This window comes from Camelina sativa, chromosome 9 (assembly GCF_000633955.1).
Source record: "Camelina sativa cultivar DH55 chromosome 9, Cs, whole genome shotgun sequence".
Taxonomy (NCBI): Eukaryota; Viridiplantae; Streptophyta; class Magnoliopsida; order Brassicales; family Brassicaceae; genus Camelina; species Camelina sativa.
The window spans coordinates 1,692,802-1,701,335 of record NC_025693.1 but is presented as its reverse complement, the minus strand read 5'-3'; positions in this window follow the sequence as shown (position 1 = coordinate 1,701,335).

Sequence of the window (8,534 nt, the reverse complement as noted above, 5' to 3'; positions counted from 1 at the left end):
AACTTTGATGATATTCCCGAGTTTAGTGAGGGTAGCGAGAGTGGTTCCGGCNGATTTCAACTTTGATGATATTCCCGAGTTTAGTGAGGGTAGCGAGAGTGGTTCCGGCGGGAGTCCTATGGATGTTGTACCGGCTGAGGATGCGGTTCCAAGTTCAGCTGTTCTGGGTCTTGGTGCCGTTCCTGTTGGTTCCGATGACGAACTCGCCGTTGGTCCGATACTATTGCTGAGATGGCGCAGTGGTGTAAGATGCCCGATGGGTTGGTATTCCAGATTCCTGAATCTCACGAGCGTCCTTGGACGCCTCCTGTAGGTTTTATCACTTTCTACACGCATTACTTCACTGATTGCGGCCTTTGGTTTCCTCTGCCGGAGTTTTTGACGCGTTACTGTGCTAGACGCAAGATTGCCATTTCTCAGCTTTCTGTGGGAGGTATCCGCAACGCAGCTGGTTTGGCGATACTTGGTACCGATTGTGGTGTGGAGGTTGACGCGCATTTCCTCGAGGAAGCCACCAGATTTACGAAAGTCAGAGGTAGTCCTGGATATTTTTATACTAGTGCTAAGTCGGGTTATCAGATCTTCACCGGAGCTGAGAAGAAGATTCGTCGTTGGCAGCGTTATTTTTTCTTTGTCAAGCTAGATGAGACTTCGGTTGAGAACCTTGACATGTTTTATGCTACTGAGTGAAATATGGTTCCCGGTAGCTTTGCTGTTTCTTATCCTTGCCTGTTGATTTTTTTCTGATTAGTTTCTAACACTTTTGTTTTTGTTGATGTTTGCAGAGCCTGTTGTTCGTCTGTGCGCTCATCCTCCAGGTTTCTTTGATAATCTCAGGAAGATCAGAGTGAGAGGGGCGATTGATTGGCCCTCGCTTACTAAGAGATCTCATGAGTTCTCTGNTTGGTATTCCAGATTCCTGAATCTCACGAGCGTCCTTGGACGCCTCCTGTAGGTTTTATCACTTTCTACACGCATTACTTCACTGATTGCGGCCTTTGGTTTCCTCTGCCGGAGTTTTTGACGCGTTACTGTGCTAGACGCAAGATTGCCATTTCTCAGCTTTCTGTGGGAGGTATCCGCAACGCAGCTGGTTTGGCGATACTTGGTACCGATTGTGGTGTGGAGGTTGACGCGCATTTCCTCGAGGAAGCCACCAGATTTACGAAAGTCAGAGGTAGTCCTGGATATTTTTATACTAGTGCTAAGTCGGGTTATCAGATCTTCACCGGAGCTGAGAAGAAGATTCGTCGTTGGCAGCGTTATTTTTTCTTTGTCAAGCTAGATGAGACTTCGGTTGAGAACCTTGACATGTTTTATGCTACTGAGTGAAATATGGTTCCCGGTAGCTTTGCTGTTTCTTATCCTTGCCTGTTGATTTTTTTCTGATTAGTTTCTAACACTTTTGTTTTTGTTGATGTTTGCAGAGCCTGTTGTTCGTCTGTGCGCTCATCCTCCAGGTTTCTTTGATAATCTCAGGAAGATCAGAGTGAGAGGGGCGATTGATTGGCCCTCGCTTACTAAGAGATCTCATGAGTTCTCTGTAAACTCTTATAACTTTCATGGTTGCGTTTGATGGTTATTAGGTTGTCATACTTTGTTTTCCTTTTCAGGTCTACCACGTTTAGGAATGGGAAAGGTCAACACCCGTTTCCCTCGATACGCCAATCAGTTCAAGAAGTGCATTGACGATGTACCTTTTGCGCGCGTTGCTGATGCTGAGGTCGCTGATCCTGTCACGGGAGCTGGTGCCGAGCAGCGGCCTGCTGGTGATATTAGATCGGCGGAGGTGGCTCCTGCTCGTACCGATAAGAGAGCTACTACTGTTCCCTCTGCTGCCTCTCGCGCACAGAAGAAGCCGCGCGGCGAGACTTCCGATGCCTTAGCTATTGTTGTTGCTGATTCTGGGCGCCGCTCTCAGGACCGCCGACCGAGGAAGAGAGCTTCTCTCGGCGAGGTGGTCGTTTCTGAGCCCGAGCCGTCCAAGAGATCTAGGAGAGACGGCGCACCGCGCGATACCACTGAGATCGATGACTCATTCTCTTTCTCCTACAAAACGAAGGACGAGTCGTTTTTCAACAATGGAGTTGCTTGTGGCGAACTCGCTAGCAAGCTTCGCGGCTCTTCTGACCCGCTTCCTCCTGTAGGTTCCCTTCACGACCCCGAGCTGTACCGATCATGGGCTCGGCGCTACTTTCAGGTTGGTTTCTCCTCATATTTTGAATTAGCACCTTCAATCATTGTCTTAACCTCTTATCCCTTATGCTTTTAGGATGGTGGTTTTGTGAACCGTATGGTCATCTCGTACGAGCGCCGTCTTGCCGAGCTGGAGAAGCAGGTCGCTGATGCTCGCCCTTCTGAGCCGCCCAGAAGGTCGGTCGAGGAGCTTCGCGAGGATTTTGAGAAGGAGCGAGGGGTTACTGCTGCTCTGACGAAGCAGGCCGCCGGTTATAGGAAACAGTTGGCCGATCACAAGGCTTCTCTGGCCGAGCACAAGGCTTCTCTGGCCGAGCACAAGGCTTCTTTGGAAGCTTCCCGTTCCCGCATCGAGCAGCTTGAGGCAGATAACGCATTTCAGAGAGCGCAGCTGCAGCAGTTGCAAGCAGAGCGGCAGGGCTTCGATGCCGAGCTTGCTGGCTATAGGTCTCGCATTGAGAGATTGAGGAGACACATCCTTGATAACAGAGCGGTGCATGAATCTCTGATGTCGTTGAGTCAGGTGTCGGGTACTTATGAGTATCTCCAGGAGCTGATAACGGGTGGCATGGTCATTCTGCCGAAGATGTTGCTTACGTTGGAGACTGATTTGAAGATGTTGGAGGACAAGGTCGCTGGTTTTGATATTACTGATGTTCTGGATAGCGATCTCGAGGCCTTTCCAGAGACTGCGCTTGGCCTGGAGAGCATGCTCGGCAACGCGATCCCTCAGGTGGCACCGGTGAGCGCAGATGTTCCTGTGATCGTGGAGGGAGGGGTCGCTACGGCAGGGGCACCCGCGACCTCGGGCGCTCAGGTCGATGCCGACCAGTGACTTGTCTTTGTTTCCTTTGTGTTATTTGTGTATCTTTGGATCCTATCCCCGTGATGTAGCGGATGTTGAGCCTTGTTAGGCGTTGTACTTTTTCTTTTTGGAACTTTGCTATGTTTTACCCTCTGGTCTTTGACATGTGTTGATCGTTTGATGGATGTGGTTTTCGAGGATCACTGTATTGGTTATTTCACCTCGAAAATTGTATTCTTTGCTCTATAAATTGCTCCTCAGATGTTCACTTCTTGTCATTCCACTTCGTTCTGTTTCTTTTTCAGGAAAGGTCTCTCTTTTGGTTTTGAGCGGTTGATGTTAGTACTATGGCGCTAGGTGTGGAAGATGTGATTCGCTCCGAACTCGAGTTTTATCGTGCTTGGATCCAGAGGTTAAGGGCCTACATTCTAGCTACGCGCCGTAAGTTCGAGCTTTGCCTCCAGTTTGATCGTGTGGACGGGACTGTTGCGTATCTCGAAACTATGATCAATGATGGGTTCTTCGTTCCAAAGTGGAGATGGGATCGTTTGCTCGAGGAGCGATCTCGTCGCGAAGCTGCAGTGGCTGCAGTGAAGGTTCCTAAACTTGAGGAGAGTGATCTTGAACCTATCGACGCCAGACCTCTCGAAAGTAATGCGGAGATAGATGCTTGCCGAACTCGGATCGACGTATTACGTCGATACATTATTCGGATAGAGTGTACAGACAAAATCTTCATTGAGAGCAGCCGTGATGAAGGAATCTGCTCATACTTGGAGAGTATGGCTGCTAGGGGTGTAAACGTCCCAATGTATACGCTGGAGAAATTGTGTGGGGAGTGCCTGGCTTGGCGGGAGTTTATCGACGGGCTAGAGTTTGATGTTCCCTCTAATGCCGATCTGGGGCTAGAAGATTGAACGCCTGTGCGTGATGCATATGCCGAGCATGGCCTTTGTTTCTGTTCTTTGTGCCGAGCATGGCCTTTTGTTGTTTGTTTTTATTATTTTGAACTTGTGCCGAACGTGGCTTTTGTTGGTCGTTCTTGTTATGAAATAAAAATTGTGTTTTGCCTATCTTTGGAATCGAGTTGTACTTTACGATGCGAGACGTCTCTCGGCTTATCCTATTACGTATCGATTTCCAAGTGTTTAGGGTGGTAGTCAAGATGAGCTCGTCGTACCTTTTAGGTGCGGCCCTGGTATCCGGCTTATCCTGTGTGTGCCACGAGGTCGGCAAGAAAGTGCAAGTCAGAACTTGGCTTATACAGACTTAACCGCCTGCTAGCTGAATGCAAGACTGGGCTCGGCTTTTTGGTGCGGATAATTTCATCGCTGCATCCATGAGGAACGCGTTCTAAATCGTTCCCTTGGCCAGAGGGTCGATGTATGAGCTGGACATCTCGCTGAGACGGACTCGTTCGAGAGAGCTCGTTTTAGTTTTGAAATGTTTAAACTTTTGTTTTTAATTTTTTGGTATAGCTGCGCCTTTTGACGGGCTGCCTATGTACCCTCAAAGAGGGATCAAGCCATTCGTAGTTCATAGTACAAAGGGAGAGCTCATAGTACGAGCGTTCTTTTTTTTATTTTTTTTTATTTTTATTTTTTAATGAGTGACGAGTGACGCTTCGTCTTCTAGTGGTAATAGCGTTTCAAGTTTCTAGAATTCCACGAGCGGGGAATTGGGGTGCCGTCCAAGGTGAGGAGCTGGTAGACGCTGGGGGTGACGACCTTGGAGATCAAGTATGGGCCCTCCCAGTGAGCGCCCATCTTTCCCACGTTGAGTTCGGCGGTGTTTTCAAAGACTTTCCTGAGGACGGGATCACCTTCATCGAAGTGGCGAGGCCTGACTTTCTTGTTGTAGAACTTCGCGGCTTGCTGCTGATAGTTCTGGATTCCGATAAGTGCTCTGCCGCGCTCTTCTTCGAGGGTATCGAGAGTATCAAGCATCATTTCCGTGTTAAATGCAGGATCATGAACGAGCATGGAGCGTCTTAGTGTTGGCACACCGATCTCCTCTGGTGCGAGTGCTTCCATTCCGTATGCAAGGGAGAACGGGGTCCGTCCTGTAGATCGGCGAGGGGAGGTACGGTGCGACCATAAGACACCATCGAGTTCGTCAGCCCAGAGGCCTTTTTTGTCTTCAAGCCGTTTTTTGAGTCCATCGATGATTGTTTTGTTGGTCGCCTCAGCTTGTCCGTTTCCCTGCGGGTAGCGAGGTGTGGACTTGCTTAGGCGAATTCTCCATTTCGCGCAAAAGCCTTCAAATTGGATCGAGGTAAACTGCGTGCCGTTGTCAGTGACGATTTCGTACGGGAGTCCGTGCCTACAGATGATGTTTTTCCACACAAATTTTTGGACTTGCGGAGTTCCGATTTTTGCGAAGGCTTCAGCTTCGACCCACTTGGTGAAGTAATCCGTCATGATGAGGATGTATTTCTTTTGACGAGACACGGGGAGTGGTCCAACGATATCCATTGCCCACCTCATGAAGGGGTAAGGCGGTGTTATTGTCCTCAGAAGCTCGGTTGGCGCGTGAATAATAGGAGCGTGGCGTTGACATTGTTCGCACTTCGCGACAAATTTCTCGCAATCGTCGTTCATGGTAGGCCAATAATGACCATTGTTGCGTATGCGCACTGCGAGTGCACGACCTCCTGAATGATTGCCACCGGCGCCTTCGTGCACCTCTCTCATTACGTTTTCGACTTCGGTGGGACCGACGCAAGCCAAAAGGGTTCCAGATGCGCTCCAACGGAAGACTTCACCGCGGTAAAGTGTGTAATGCGCACAACAAGCTCGGAGGCGTCGGGCTTCCCATTTGTCTGATGGAGCAATTCCATCGGCGATGTAACCACGGATTTCTTTTTGCCAGTCGTACGATCGCTCTTTCGGTTCGGCACTAGTTTGTTCTTTATTGATGGACTCGTGCTCGGCAGATGCTTGTCCTACGGAATTGTGTTCGGCAGATATTTGCTCGGGGGATCCTTGTTCAGCGGACTCCTGTCCTTCAGATACTTGGTCGTTAGGCATGAGCTCGGTGGATCCTTGTTCGGCAGATTCCTGTTCGGCTGAGCATTCACCGGAAGTTGATGGTGCACCGGCCGATGGTTCAGAGACAATCAGTGTTAGTATGGGAGTACCGTCATTTGTTCTTTTTTTCTTTTGAGGCTGGAACTTTGACATTCTCATCCTCCATAACCTTTTTCTTTTTAAAATCTGGAGCAGTGGGATCGATGTTCGCGGGAAGATTGATGCTCGGTTGATTGATACTCTCGTCTGGGATCACTCGACGGAGGTCGGGATCAGATGTAGACGCTAACACGGCCAGGGCGTCGGCCGGAGCATTGTCGCTGCGAGGAATTTTCGTCAACTCAAACGACTCGAATGAACCGGATAGGTTTTGGACAACTATAAGGTAAGCGTCCATTCGGTCGTTCCTGCATTCGTAATCACCGTTGAACTGGTGGGTCAACAGCTGCGAGTCGCAAAAGACTTGTAATTTCTTGACCCCAATTCCGCTTGCCAACCTCATTCCTGCGATCAGGGCTTCGTACTCGGCCTCGTTGTTTGAGGCAGCAAAGGCAAGCCGGAATGATTGTTCGAGCACCTCACCTGTTGGTGAAACAAGGTGTATGCCGATTCCAGAACCGTGTCGAGAGGAAGCACCATCGACGTGCAACGACCACTTCTCCTCGCGAGGAGCGCCTGACTCTAGTTCGGGAAGAGCTCGACCAAAAAATCAGCAAGTACTTGAGATTTCGCACAGGTGCGATTCTTGTATTCAATATCATATTCGCTTAATTCCACTGCCCATTTGGCCAAACGACCTGATTGACTTGGACTGTGCAAAATGGTTCGCAGGGGCTGCTTAGTTAAGACTTCCATTGTATGGGACTGAAAAGATGGACGTAGCTTCCTAGCCGAGATAACTACGGCGTAGGCGAGCTTTTCCAAGGTTGGATAGCGGAGCTCTGCTCCATCGAGACTTTTGCTGACATAGAAAATGGGATGCTGTTCTCCCCTGTCCTCTTTAATAAGTACCCCACTGATCGCCGAGCTGGAGACGGCGATGTACAGATAGAGCGTTTCTCCTTGGTCGGGCTTAGCTAGGACTGGAGGAGTAGCGAGATAGTTTTTGAGCTCCTGGAAGGCAGACTCACACTTCTCATCCCACTCGAACGAACACTTAGCTGGATTCAGCTTCATGTTATATCGGTTGAGAACTTCGAAACACTTAGCGAGATGTGAAACGTGATCGGCAGCATGGGTCGATTTTACCAGCATATCGTTGATATATACTTCCATTGTTTGGCCAAGCTGCTCGGCGAACATACGGTTAACAAGGCGCTGGTAGGTCGCACCAGCATTTTTCAAGCCAAACGGCATGACCTTGTAACAGTAAGTGCCTTGGTCAGTGATAAAGGCTGTCTTCTCTTGATCGTTTTTGTGCATCATTATCTGATTATATCCTGAATAAGCGTCCATGAACGATAGAAGTTCATTTCCCGCAGTTGCCTCGACCAGCTGGTCGATTCTTGGGAGAGGAAAGCTGTCCTTTGGGCACGACTTGTTAAGATCGGTAAAATCGACGCACACCCGCCATTTGCCGTTCTTTTTCTTCACAACTACGGGGTTGCTTAACCAGTCGGGGTACTTGACCTCCCTGATGGATCCAGCAGCGAGCAACTTTGTGACCTCCTCGTTTACGGCAGCGGTGCGCTCCAGCCCGAGTTTACGGCGCTTTTGTTTGACCGGTTTGAACGTGGGGTCTACATTGAGCTCGTGGCAAGTTATACTGGGGTCGATCCCGGTCATACTGCTCATATTCCACGCGAAGGTGGTAACGTTTTGGCACATAAACTTGACGAGCTCGTCCTTGATAGCCTGTGGTAGTTCGGCACCGATCCCTACCCAGCGAGTCGCGTCAGAAGGGTCAATGTTCACTTGGATGATTAGCTCGGTGTTTGGACGGACGCGACCATCTAACTGCTCGGCGGGGTCTGAGATTGCAAAGGTGCAAGCACTACGCTGCTGTCGTTCGACGATGAAGCAAGTTCTGGCGATCAACGGGTCTCCTCGCAGCGTGAATATACCTCTTGAGGTAGGAAACTTTACGCACTGGTGGTACGTTGATGCTACAGCTTTCATCTTATGCAGCCATGGAGTCCCCAAGATAACGTTGTAGACGATTGGTTTGTCAACGATGGCAAAATTGATGCAGTGCATCGTTCCGCCTACGTAGACTGGAAGCATTATCGTGCCGACCGTCATAACTGTATCGCCATCGAAGCCGGTGAGGGGTTGGACTTCATGGTCGGCTGTGCGCAGGTCGACCTCCATCTGAATCAATACGTCTTTGAAGATGACGTTTACCGAGCTGCCAGTATCAATTAAGATTTTGGTGACGATGCTTTCACCAATTGCCATCTCAACCACCAATGGGTCGTTGTGCGGCCCTGCTAGGCCTGATGCATCGTCTTCTGTGAATATGATCGGCTCAGAGTTAGTGATGGGCTGCGTGCTTTGAGCCATCC